Below are 13,979 nucleotides of genomic sequence, written 5' to 3'. Positions count from 1 at the left end.
CATGGTGAAGGTTTCCACCCTTGTGGCTGAGACCCAGGTCCTGCTCTTGTGCTCTTGGAGCACTCTGACATCCTCCTTTCCCATCCTTCTGCAGGGCAGGGCAGGGCAGAAGCCTAGACTAAAAACTTGCCTGGCCAAGGAAACAGAGGGGTTGTGCATTGTCTGCTGCTCCTCCAGGGCAGGTATGCTTGTGTGTAACTCAGACTGCCTGCCACTCTAGCCCTCCTACACCGACGTCTTTCCTTGGGAAATGGAAAACAAAGGCTCATGCTGTCTGGAATCCATGCATGGGAGCACAACAGGATGACATCTATAAATATTAAAAAAAAAAAAAAAAAAAAATGGCATCAGTTAGCTTTAAGGGGAAGGCTTATTTATCTCTGAAAAGATTATGCCAAGGGTTTTCATGCAGAGCAGAGCAATGGAGTAGGTATAAAGTCTTGACAGGAAATTTTTATACATAAAATAAGATTGTAAATTTCTGGTGGAAAAGCTATGGATTCCGTCCATGAGACAGTGAGTTGGATAGTTCTGGTTTTCATCCACTACAGATTTGCCCTTTACAGCCATTTGGAATTGTGTGAAAAATAGAAAAGAAAGTAAGGTAAAGCAGCATGCCCCATCCCCACCAGGACCAGTTGGTGTCAGGAGGCACGGCAGGGGACCCCAGACTGGCAAAGAGCCTGGCTTGCCATCCCAGGAGCTGCACCCATGACCAAGCACAGAACCTGAGAGGAAAGAATGATGGCTCTGTGTAGCCTGGCTGCACTGTGTGATCTGCTTTGAGCAGTGCTGCTAGTTCTGGGTGGCAAAATAAAGAGCATGATCAAGAAAAAGCCTAAATTCACAGAGGCTGAGGTTGGAGTTGGCACCCTGGTGTCTGCAGGCATGCCAGGCATGCAGAAAGTCATTAGCTCTGGACTGGAGAATGGTCTGGGCCATGATTAACTAGTGGAGCAGATACACTGTTGTTCCAGGAACAGTGGTGGTTTCCAGGCATATGTTCCATGAAGTTGCATAAAGCTGGTGAATAACCTTCAGGACACAGGGCTTGATTCTCATCCTGCTTTCTACAGTCTGTTAGCAGTAAGACACGACTCCTGGAAGCCCAGTGACTTAGAGAGTGTCCCAAGTCAGTGAAGAACCGGTCCCTACCCTACTTCTCCAACAGAAAGGTACTGAATTTATGGCAGCAACCACTGGGTTTCTCAGGCAGAGAGGGGGACCCTTGTCAGGAGAACGTAAGAGGAACGTCAGGCCAACTATCCTAGGAAAAATTCAGCAGACAACAGATTGACCAGTGCATACTGGAAATCCCCAGAAGCTGACTCCAAGAAGTTCTCTGCAAGCATCTCCTTCCCCCTTCTCTAATACCACTTCAATTTGCATTAAATAGCATCTTGTGTTATTGGGGTCAATGACTCAATCCTTGTATTTGGGATCAAAACAAAACAAAGTAAACCACAAATAAAACAGACAAGGAAAAAAAAAACAAAAAAAACCAACCAAATAAAAATCCCACAGCCCCCAAAGAAACCAGTCAAACCTCAAAACAAAACAACCAAAAAATCCACACCAATCAAAGCCCTAAACAAAAGTAAACAAAACAGAAAAGGAAAGGAAAAAAGAAAATAAACAAACCCAAACAGTGATTCTCCATGGGGCAACAAAAGGGGTACGAGAAACATCATTACAGTTTTTGGATGCAGGTTGAGTTAGATAAAAGCTCTAGGTGTTTTGCTGAGCCATCCTGACATTATGGGCTCTGCAGCAGAAGAGTAGATGTGCTCCAGCTGAGACAGTCTGGAGTCAGAGCAGGTGGATTCTCTGTGATTCACTCACTGGGTAGGTAGAAGAGACGTTGAGACAAAGGCAGAGAGAAGAAGAGATCCTGAAGGGGTTAGCTAATCGTATAAATAAAGGGCATGCTTTGGTGTCCTTTCCAGGATGTGTTCAGTGCTGTTATTTAAGAAGAACCTGGAACCCAAGTACAGTGGACATTTACAGTTTTTGTAGTGACACTCATAGGTCTACTTTGACTTAGAGCTGAACATACACACAAGCAGGTAACAACACATATTTCCTGTCCTGAAGGAGTTTTGATTGAAATGGAAATGTCAGGGCAAGGATGGGAAGAGAAATGAAGGTCAGATAAGCCTTGTGTCCATCCAGCCCATGGAGGGGGTACAGTCAGGGAGGAAGGGATTCCTGTTACTCTCCTCGTGCTGGTGCACAGTTATAACCTACACCACTTTGATGGGAAAATTCTGTAGGTGAATTAACATCTGGCCTCTGAACTCCTTGGAAACAGATGATGAGTCTGGAGTCACGACTTCATGGAGTTTTGTCCAGGTAATTTTACTTTAGTGTTTACTGGGAAAAAAAATGGGTGTAATTAAACTTGTTAACTGAGTGTCTCTATCAACTTAAAATTATAAATGTGTAGACCACCACAGTCACCCATTGCTGCTGCACCCAACCAATACAAATGACTTGAGGCTTACAAGGCCCCTTCAATTTAGTGATGGTTTAGCAGTCCTGAATTACACTGTGGAAAGCGAAGGACCAGATGAAGAGACAAGCTTTGTAAAAGCCATACTAAGTAAAGCAGATTCCCTAGAATCCATTCTGCATGCTGGGTTATCTCCCCAGGCCCTGGGTGCAGCACTGCCATCTCGTCCCACATGCCTTTGCCAGTGCAGGGCAAAAGTGAGATTTTCCCTCTTGCTCTCTGCTGCAGTTAAGCTCAGCTGAGATTAGAGACCACAACTCCTGCTTATGCAGGTGCAAACCAGAGCAGTCACAGGGAAGTGCCTTGGGTCTTGGCAGTGTTGCACTTTGCTCCGTTGTGCAAATGGGTTCCCAGTACACAGCAGGCTTCCCACTCCTTATTCGGTCAGTGGCTTGTCCTGGGCTGACCTGGATGCAGCAAGTGAGAAAAATACCGGACGGAGCCTCGCTTAATCCTGGGTTCTCTTTTAACTACTCACCAAGCCGCCTCTGTACCAGCATGTTACATTGAGAGGATGTGGACAAATATATCTGTGCTGAGGAGCGGCAGAGGCTGCAGTCTGCATTTAGAAATGCTGAGCAGTATGTTTTTCTAAGCTGGCTAATTAGTATGGGCTTGAAACTAATGGCTGTGTTTAACTGACAAGGCAATATGGCCTTCACCCATCCCTTGAGATGTCAGGAGAATTACTTCTTTCAAAAAGCGTGCCTGTTAACTCATTCCTCTCTATCCGCTTTGATCTTTTCAATACAAGCCTTTCCCTCTGCACTTCATTTCTCCCTGTGGAGGAGACCATGAAAGCAACTCATGCTGATTTGCAAATGGCTCTTTCTCCCTCGCCTGCTGGGCTGCATGGCTGTGTCTCCCATGCCAGAGACCCTGGTCTCATGAGAGGAGCTGGGGAAAAGACAGCACTACGATCACAAAGTGTTACAACTGGTGCAACCTCAAAAAGATGTGGTTAGAGAAACTGAATTGCTGCAGATGCCTCTGTGCTCCTCCAGTGCAGCGAGATCAGGAAGAGGCAATGATTCAGCAAGTCACAACTTTCCTCCCAGGTTGTTCCACTGGGCTCTGGATAAAAGTAAAAATCAATGACCTGGCATTTAAATGGGAAGGAGGATAGAGTTTTCTGACAAACCTTATGATCCAAGTACCATGCAGCCCTAGTGTAACATAAACCCATATATCCAGATATTTCCCCACATCAAGAACCTTGTTATTACTTGATGAAACCAGGTCAGAATCTAAAGAGAAATGGTTGGAAAGAAAAAAAAGGAATATAATAATAAATATAGACTGATGTTTAAGGTCAAATCTTGACCTCAGAACTTCAAAGGGTTCTGTATAACAGTAGGAAATGTATGTGGATATCTGCAGTTGGATAGACACTGTTGAATATATCCAAGGATTGACAAGTTAATTGCCACACTGGCAAGTGCTACACTTCTCACTCAGGGTGCCAGCAGTGAATGTGTACTTGCCCAGGAGTTGGGAAAGGTTTTCCCAGTTTAGGTTGCCCTTGCAATACAAGAGGCATAATTTTGCATGATAAATGTTTATCTTTTGCATTTCCAGAAATATTCTTGAAGAGACTCTCTTCCCTCCCACAAGGGTTTGTTTGGCACTTGAAGAGACTCGCTAGCTTTGCATTTCCAAATACAGATGCCTCTATTTTGGCTTGCACATTCAGGGAATGGACTAACAGTAGCTGTATTCCAGAAGTGCTGAGCACTTCTCCACATTATTTGCAGTTAGTGCAAGATGCAGATTTTTAGGTCTTCACAAGGTCAAGTCACCCGGACTTAAAACACTGCAGCGTGGAATTACAGTCCTATTTTGAGCCACCAACATTTTTGTTAATTTTGTTTCAAGTCAGCAATTGTCTGCAGTATCATACCAAATTAAGAAAAAAAAATAAAAAAGAGGCAGAAAAATGTAAGGGAGTTAAAGAGGTTTGGCTGTAAATAACATTGCTAAACATTGTGCAGCAAAAGGAGATGACTTCAGGGACAAATGACCCTTGTGACAGACTTCCCAAATCACAGGATGTCAATTTGTTTTTGGAAGGCACCTACTATGTATTGCAAAGGACTGATGTGAAAAAGTGCATGCTGTCCCTAGACTAAATAAGTGTCGCTCTGTTTCCAACTTGGAAAAGACAGAAAAAAACCAGAAAGGAAGGGAGAGAGAGAAAGCATGTCACAGATGAAAGCACATTCTCAAAGGTCAGGGCAAAGTGTCCTTACTTCAGCAAATGCTCTGGCGTAACTTCATAATGAAATAATCCTGCTATCTGATACTGCCTGAGAAATAAACAGTGTTTTTTTATAAAGTTCTTGCCCATTTCACAGCACTTCCCTGTGACACTGTAATAAAGTAGGTTGCAGCAAATATCCTGCATGCCATGCCTCCAAATGTACCAGTTAATTACTGAGCCCTTTAAACCTACTAACAAGACAAGCCTTGTTCTTTCAACCTATTGCTTTTTGCCAAAAAAAGAAAAAAGAAAAAAGAAAAAAAAAAAAAAAAGAAAAAAAAAAAGTCATTGGGCAAATAAATCTTTCCAGAGAAAACAGATTTGTTTCCAAATCAGTCAACTGTGCTGAACTGGGAAGGAAGAAATGTTATTTTTTCCAGGATGAAAGCAAAACAAGATCTCTCCCTGTTTATCCTGTCTCACCCATTTCTAAAGAAGGTCAGTTTAATTTCTTCATTACTTTTTCCTGCTGTCTTATTTATCTTGAAGTCCTCTAGTCTTTTTCAATTTCACTGTCAAAGCCCAGCCTAGTTGGTCCAACACAGGAGTGCACTGTGCTTTGCTCTTCACAGCTAAATGAAGATCCTGAATAGAGTTGGGTGAACTGTAATCATCCAGACATTCTCCTTTCTTACTTGCTTTCTCCATGCTCCTGAAAAAAACCCCATAAATCTCAAGCGCTTATTGTAGAATTAGTTTCCTTTTAGCATCTTATTCATTACAGATGCTCCAAAGTCTGTGAACACCATCACAAATTCAGTCTGCCTCAGCCCTATGTGTTGTGCTATGATGAAATACAAATCTTTGTACCATAAGCATCTTTTAATACTGGTGCCTGAGTCTGGAAGGAAAGAATGCCAATACAAATGTAAGATAATAAATTAAGCCAGAGAAAAGAGCTTTGCTACCCTCAAAACAGGTAGCATTTGATCTTTAACTCAGAAGGAGCCTAGAGCAACTTTTTGTGGGGGTGGCTGCATTTCAACTCCAGGCAGCAGAGGCCATCATGTTTGCTTGTGCCGGCCCAGCTAGAATACAAGGGGTGTTTTGCATGCCGCAGACTCAAAGGAAGAACCAGATGTACATTTCTTTTAATAGCCATGGTCTGTAGGAGAGGGTCATTAGATCAGCTGGTGTGATCTCCTATATGACACCTTAAGGAAAGAAAAATGCATCCTTCTGAATTCTCCTCTGAGCGTTCTCACTGTGCTGGGTTGGTTACACCAGTTTAACCTCTTCTGCAGTCACGTACACTCCACTGACTTTGGAGCATCAGCAAAACAGCCTGAAGGGAGGAACACGCCAGCTGCCGATATGCAGCTCTTGGAGTGAAAGGCTCCGGCACAGGATGGAGTGGCCAAGCCTTATCTCCAGCCTCGTCTGGCCCTGTGTTACCTCACTGCTGCCTCGGGTGCTGCGCATGCAGGCTCCACACCAGGAGCAGGGAGCTGGGAAGCGATGACTCAGGCACCGAACCCTGACCAGGGGCTGCGCCCCAAATGCGTCTGGGCAAGTCTAGAGGCAAACCAGGTTCATGCAGTGCGCACACTGAAGAAGCTGGGAGAGCCACCACAGCTAAAGGCTCTTTGTGAAACTCGCCAGTGATATGTTGAACACGTAGCTGAATTCAGTTCTCAGCTTGGTCTGTACACAGCTCTGCTCACAGCCCTGTTGTACTAAGAAATGTGCTACTTTTAAAACCAGAAAACTACAGGATGCGATATATGGCAGTGTCTGCAGGATTTCATGGCTTTGCTAGCAAAATGAGAAGCAATTTCACATCTTTCACTGCAATTCTAGTTCAAGTGCCAACATGAGGTTCAGCAGTCCTTTCAAAAGAAACGAGTGCTCCTTCATGACCCTCTTTGGTCTCTAGTCAGATTTTATCCACTGTCCCAGAGCTGGCACTGGATTTGTTTTACTGTGTTGTTCTTCATTTGCTCAGACACTAGAAAATTAGTTATGCTTTTTGCAATTTTCTGATTTTGGTGGCACAGGATGCAGACTGTTTCATCAGAAATGCTGATGCCTACACCCACACTTTCATCAGAAATGCTTTCCATCTTTCAGTGTTTGTTCCTTTTAGAGGTGATGCAGGTCTTTCAGAAGTTGCCTGGGTGCTCCTTCTAGAGTGAGACCTTTCAGGATGTGATCACCTGCTTATTTCCAAGGGAAATGTCATCCCAGGAATCACGAATAGTCTTTCTTGAGGTGCTGCATTTCCCAAGGTGCAATACCTCTGTCAGAGAGGGGCACATCTGTCTCTACACATCTCTGGCACATAATTGTCTTGGTGGATCTTTCTCTATACTGGATTCTGTGATGAGAACAACTGATCCCATAATACCAAAGCCATTTAGAAAATGCTACCTAACTCAGCTCAGGCACTCACTGCTGGGATATACAGACTTGTTAAATGTCAGCTGATCCCTTCTGCTGACTATCATGGGAATGTATCCATGCTCCAGTTCATGTTTTCGGTTCTCTGGCCCCCTCAGACCTCTGGGGGTTGTCATTTTGAATCATTGTTAATATTAAAGAAGGTATTTCCACAAAAGCAAATGGAGTGGCTGTGAAAATTGTCACACTTGCATTGAAGTCAACAGGAGTTACCTGAGTGGGAGCAGATGGCATTGGCTTTTTCCTCATAACCAGTGTTTATTCATTCCCTCTAGGTGCCCCTAAAAACTTTCCACTGCCAACCTTTCTCTAGATAGATCTAGTCCAGCCTGCATGAAAGCAGCATTTGCCAGCTGGGCTTCCAAGAAATAAAACTGCACAAATAATTACTCTAGAGTAGAACAGCCTTGGCAGCAACTACCTAAGCACTGGAGAAATGCAAGTAGTCAAAGGGCAAGGCTTTGGAGAGCACTGCCGCAAACTATCTAGTGGAGCGTGTTAGGGAGACATTCAGCAAATGTGACTGAGGCCTCTGATTCTCTGCCAGCTGTCAGGTTTGGAATTACAGCCACAGCAATTAGCCATGATTACTTCCCGATGTTGGTAAGTACAGTGCAAAGATCACCAGTTGCAGTAGTTTATTTTTTGTGATATTTAAGTGCAGTGCCAAAGAGGAGTATCAGATCTCAGGGGTGAAGACTAGGAATGCATTGGCAGGTGTGCTCGGTGAAGAGACAGGAGGATCAGTATTTACTGTTTATGCTTAGCAGGTCCCCTCTTCAGACATGCACTGGCAATATCTGTTAAAACATTATTAAACAGATAACTAAAGATAATAACCCTGAGTAGTGTTGTAGAGGTTACAAACTCATCCCATGACGGTAGTAGTCCAGCCAGTTGCCCTGTAGTTTGATCATAAGCTATTCCCTTATCAAAAGCATGAAGAAAAATCTTTTTTGTTGCACAACCAAAAGCATTAGATGTTAATAAATTATTGGGGTTTACCTACAACCTCTGTCCATCTTTGGAAGGGCACTGGTTTAGACTGCTAAGATTTCATAGGTAAAATTGATGAGCAAGTGTCAGAACTGATTATATGTATTAGCACCCTTCAAACCAGTTAGTTAAAAAAAGAAGTTTCCAGCTGAGATCTGGAGATCATATCCAAAACTGGAAGAGAGCACCTCTCTAGGTAGCTTGGGCTACTGGTTGCTAATTACATCAGTAGTAACCTATGCAAAGATGTTGTTATTTGAAGCAGAGGTAAACAAAATATTCTAAGCTCTCCACACCTTAATTGTGTATTTCAGGTTTACAATTTCAGTGAGTATAGAATGAGGGTTATTTTCTCTGAAGGGACTGGGTAACACCGTCATAAACGCTCTTTTCCCTCTTCATTTAAATACTCCCATACTCCTACCTCATATCCTCAAGGCTTTTCTGAAGACTTGGAGAGTGAAGATAGGATCTGTGTGGAGAGATGAATCAGTTCAGCAGACCATTTTGGAAGACTTGCTCATCTCTGTTGATATCAAAACCTGTTGAAATGTCAAAGTGTTCACCTAGGGATGCCATGACTCCAGTCATGCCTAGTTTGCAAAGTCTGAAATTGAGGTGTTTGAGTTCCAGCTACTGTGGTCTGTAAAAACACTCAGTGCACACAGAATTACTGTTTTTAAGACCCAGCCAAATAATGTGCCATCAGTAAAAAATTCAAAACTTTCTTGAGTACCTTGGCTGCTGGACACCTACTATCCAAGAGGTGTGATACAGAGCTGTTCAGTTTCAAGTGATTACAGGAGGCAAAATCATTGTTTACCTTCCCCAACAGAACAGATGTGACTTACAATCAGACTTTGGTTAAACACTTAGGAAAGAGCATTTCTGCCAGATCAAATGAACACCCATGGAAACCAACCGTGGCAGAAATTAATTTAGTTAAACATTTGAACTAATCCTCTCTGAAATTCTTTTGGTACAGTTTATTCAGCTTTAATTGTTTCATGAACACACAACAGTTTAAACAGGGCCTTAGGACCTATGTCAAGCCCATACAGTTCATTTGATACAATTTAATTTGACCACTTGAGAGGCATAAACATTCTTAGCATGTGAATTAAAGGTGTCCCTGGAAGGCATTCAGCTTTTTACTAAACGTTGTTAAGAAGTAGACAGAAGCCAAACAGAGCACTGTTGTACAGAGTCAGTAATCTGATATTCTGCTATCATTACCATGAAGCTCTTTTTCACAGTAAAAACACCTTAGACTTGAGATTCCAGGAAGAGGTGATTTTTTAAATATGAAAGAGTAGACGCTTTGTTCTTCCATAATTGATGGAAGAAAAATCTCGCTGAAGTTTGCGTAAGTTTCAGTTGCGCAAGATTTTGAGTTATATTGCTCCCTTGCAGGACACAACCTCGTAAGTTATTGTTCCCAAAGTTACTAAATATTGTGTGGTAGTGTAAGGTTAGCAAGTACAGAGCAAACTGTCTGATTTTCTGCCTTCTCTGGAGACAGGAGGAATCAGTGGATTAAAAAAAAAAAAAAAAAAAAAAAAAAGGAATATATTCTCTAAGCTCAAGTAGGAACATTTTAACTGTACACCAAGGTGAAGGCTCAAGTTTTCATTAAGTTAAATTGAAGAAAAAGCCTTCAAAGACTTGTCTGCAGCTGTATTGTTCAGGAAATAAAGATCGTCCTATGACTGCCCAGCAAAGTTTGTTGTAATGGAAGAGTGTACATGCACAGCTCAGGGAAAAACCTTGTGCACACACTAGGAGGTACAGAACAACCTTCACATGGATGCCTTCAGGTTCCTGATTTCCTGTTGGTTCGTCCCTGTTAACCAACATAGATGGAGAGATACATCTGCTCCTGAAAATCCCAAGCACCTGCAAAGCAGAGGTGCCAAAAAGGGCTGACATCCATAAGGCATAAAGGCCATTGTGGGCCAGCCTCATGGAGAGTTCTGGATCTGCTGGGGAGAAGCAACTTGGAGCGTGAACAAAATGCACCCTGTTCCTTTTCTCCTCTGGTAGGTTTGGGTATGGGAGAAGCGAGACACATGTACGGGGTGTTTCAGCCTAAGAAAAAGTGATTAGTGAGGGTATCTAAGGGCAATTAGACTTCTGCTTTAAATGCCTCCGCACGGGCTGAAAGACAGGATGAATCTTGTTTCCAGAGTTCACAAAAACACCTAGGTAAGCCAGTGGTTACCACTTTGATTTATTATGCAAAGATGAAGAGAAAGGGGAAAAACCAGCACAGAATAATAATCTGCTTTCTGAGCTACTTTAAGTAAAAGTGAAAGGACACTTGTCAGTCAGGCGTTTGGAGAGCAAACTCAGCACAATGTTGAAAACTGGGAGACAAAAAAAGTTAGGAAGTTGTGTTCATCAATTTAGCTGCTGTTCTCTTCTTAAGAACCTTTTCTTGCCTGCTCTGGAGCAATTCCTGACTTACAGTTTGCTACCAATAAACACTAAGTGAGTGGCAGCAGCACAGTTTGTCCACAGAAATGGCTGTGGGTATGCTCCAACACGGTCCAGATTTCCTAGAATCTTATCTAAACAAACAACTCTATCTTGATGTAGTACTTCTTATCCCCAGATTAGGGTCACCGTTTTCCTCCTAGACACATTCTAATTTTCTCTAGGTCTGGATGGGTGGATTTCTGTCCCTGGGTAGGGGAAAGATTAGGGGGAAATGTGTGCTTATCTACTTTGGCCAAGGGAAGAGCTGCAGTGAAGTCCTTCAAGGATAGGTACAGGGTGAACCTTGTAGGGAGATGGACCTCAGGGAGCTGCAGAATATAAAAAGGCTGACTTTGAGGGTCTGGCACAGCCAAGGTTAGAGGGGCAGGTAGCAAGAGTAGGAAGTGAATGGAAGAACAAAGATACTGCAGTTTGGCAGGCAGTGATACAGCAGAGGTAGGATCGAGCAAACTCTGAGATAAATGCTGAAGACACATTAGGAAGGGTAGATGGGGATGAGAATGGCAAGTCCAGAAGTCGCAGGCTGTGTCGGGGACCGGAGGATAAGGAAGAGAAAAGCAAAGTACTCTGGTCTCTCAGAGGGAATAGGCTGAGGACAAAGAAATCACAGGGTAGTTCTCTCCTCCTCCACCTTTAATAGGAATTATTTTTATGAGGAAAATGACATGAATGCATACTATCTCTCTATCCACTCCAAATCCATGATAAAAGATGCCCACCTACAGTCTCTTTTTACTCTGACCACTGTGTTAATTTAATTATTTTTAATTAAAGTACTTGAATTTTCCAAGGACTTTTAGAAGAGCAGTACTACCACTGGCCTACGGGAACAAGAAGACTATCTAGAGGTATTTATCAGTTCTTTAGGGTGAGCCTGCTCTACAGACACCTCTGAGGCTGCAGGGAATATACAGTGCTTGCTGCTGTTAGCTGCAAACTCAGTCAGCAAAAGCACAGTGCTCAGTTCAGGCTGCAAAAACTCAAATGGGAGCTTGAGTAACTGGAACACCTTGCAGCACAGAGACACGGGGGGTCTCATTCTTTAAACAGGGACTTGTAGTGCTGTTTCAGATCCCTAGGGGTACCCAAGAGATCTGGTCAGTCTGACAAATACCACACAGGTCTTAAATGCAACATATCCCTTTGGAAGAGAGAGGTGAAAGCCATACAGGACATGTTTTGGCACCTCAGATAGCACTAGATGCCTCTGCATGAGTAAGCTGTCCTCATAGTTTCTATAAGATTTCATCTCTACTGCTCAAGAAAAAAAGGCAAGGACCACTGCCAGGCCAAGCAGCACAAACTGACTCCTGCCCCTACTGCTTAGGGCTTGTGCTTTCCTGTCTAGGCTGCTTGGTCTTGGATCTCATCTGAACAACATGTAGTCTTCCTGTGATTCTGAGAGAGAAATACTTCTTTCAGCTTTTTGTCTTTTTCAGTAGGAAGTGTGAGGAATACCCTGATAGCTGTGCCTGGCTCACCTAAGGGATGCTTTTCCAGAACACGCACAAAGATACATTGCAGCCTGGGGCTATGCAATTAGAGCATGAGTGTGAGGACAAAAATCTCTTGGCCATGGTGGAGGGCTGTTTTGGGTAGAGGGAGCCAAACCTGAAGCATTCTGACCTATCCTGCATTTGGGAGGGCTCCACAGGATTTTTTTTCAGAGCAATATGTATGTGGGACCAGCACGTGTGTGACCTTTGGTCAGCTGATACAGACCACCGCTAACATCAGATGACATTTGGGGTTTGAAATGAACCACTGCCACTGCTGTCCAGTTTTCTTACTGCAGTCAGTTTCACTGAACAAACACTCGGTTGTTTGGCTAATTGGGCAGCAAAAAAATGAAAAAGGAAAGAAAAAGTGGTTGCTTCCGAACGACTGCTTTTTGAGGGATTGTGATTTCCATAGCTTTTGCTGGTCATCAAAAGCTGCTAAGCAGAACCCACAGGCTGTGACCCCTTCCCCCGCTCCGTGCACTGGTGTTGGTTTGGATTGGAACATGTTCCCTCAGCATCCATAACCCAGCCGTGAGAACAAGCCTAGCCGCCCTGCAAACCCCACCAAGCCTGCTTTTCAGGGCTTAATGTAGTTCTTGGCCTGTTGTCATTTTGGCAGCACGTCGACTGCAGACCTCAATTTAATGCAATTATTAAATCTAAGACAAACGCTGTGTAGGATACTGTCATCAAATCCTAAGCTACAGGTCTGGATCTTAAGAAGTGGCTTTGCCAGTCCCCATGCCCAGAGTCAAACATACCCCATTGTCCTGGTTTGGGACAAATTTGGGAGAAAACCCCTGTATAGGATCCTTCCAAGGAAGCAACTCACGTGGCCCCTCCCTCCAACCGGTCCGGAAAAAAACCCAAAACCCTCTTTGGAGAAAAGTGGAAAAAACTATTTTACTAAACAAATGAAGTGCATACAAGTATAAAGAATGAATAGTATGAAACAATAAAACCTCTCCTTCTGAAGTGAGATGGCAAATTGAGAAAGTCCTTGCCGTGGGTGTAGTTTGGCTCTCTCTCAGTGCCTCTCCTCAGTCCCAGTCCCTCCGGCGCTGCTGGAAAATGCCGAGGTCCAGGCCCCGGTGGGCCGCAGGTGCAGCCCCCAGTGCTCCCCTGGGCTTTCAGTCCAGAGCAGGTTTAAACAGTTCCAAGAAAAAGGAAAAAAAAACAGTCCAGGGAACTTCTCTGCCCTAGCTAGCTGAAATTAACTAAAAGCAAAAAAAAAAGATCTCTGTCCCGCAGTCTCTCCAAGCCTCCGCCGAACACGCTGTCCGCAGAAGAATGTGGAGGAGTCGGGCAGTTTTCTCAAAACAAACTCCGCGCTTCTCCTTGCTCTTAGAACCAGTCTTAAAGGCACAGGACTCAATATTCAGCACAAACAGAACAGACAATTGGGGATACAGGCATCATAAAGTTACCCTAGGACACCCATGCTAACCCAAATGATGTTTATCCTACTTATTCCTAAAACCTCCAGCTTCAGAAGGAGCTCTGATGGCTCTGTAGGTCCCAGACCTACAGCAATGACACAGTGAGCCACAGTACCCCTGTGCTCACAAGCTTCTGCTCTGGGAATCAGGAGGACTAGGCATTGCTTCCCAATTCACTCGATGATCTACCTGGTGACTCTTACAGATTTCTCAAACTTAGGAAAGAAGAAATGATGACATTGACTTTACCATGACAAATCATTTGTATGAAAAGCACTTTTAATAATGATCTACAGACTAAAAAATTCCTAATATTATTAGCATCTAATAGTGTTAACAATTTAAATTAGTCGCTATTATTAAAATCACAT

The sequence above is a fragment of the Hirundo rustica genome, chromosome 2 (genome assembly GCF_015227805.2).
Source record: "Hirundo rustica isolate bHirRus1 chromosome 2, bHirRus1.pri.v3, whole genome shotgun sequence".
NCBI lineage: Eukaryota > Metazoa > Chordata > Aves > Passeriformes > Hirundinidae > Hirundo > Hirundo rustica.
This window is presented reverse-complemented; position numbering follows the sequence as displayed.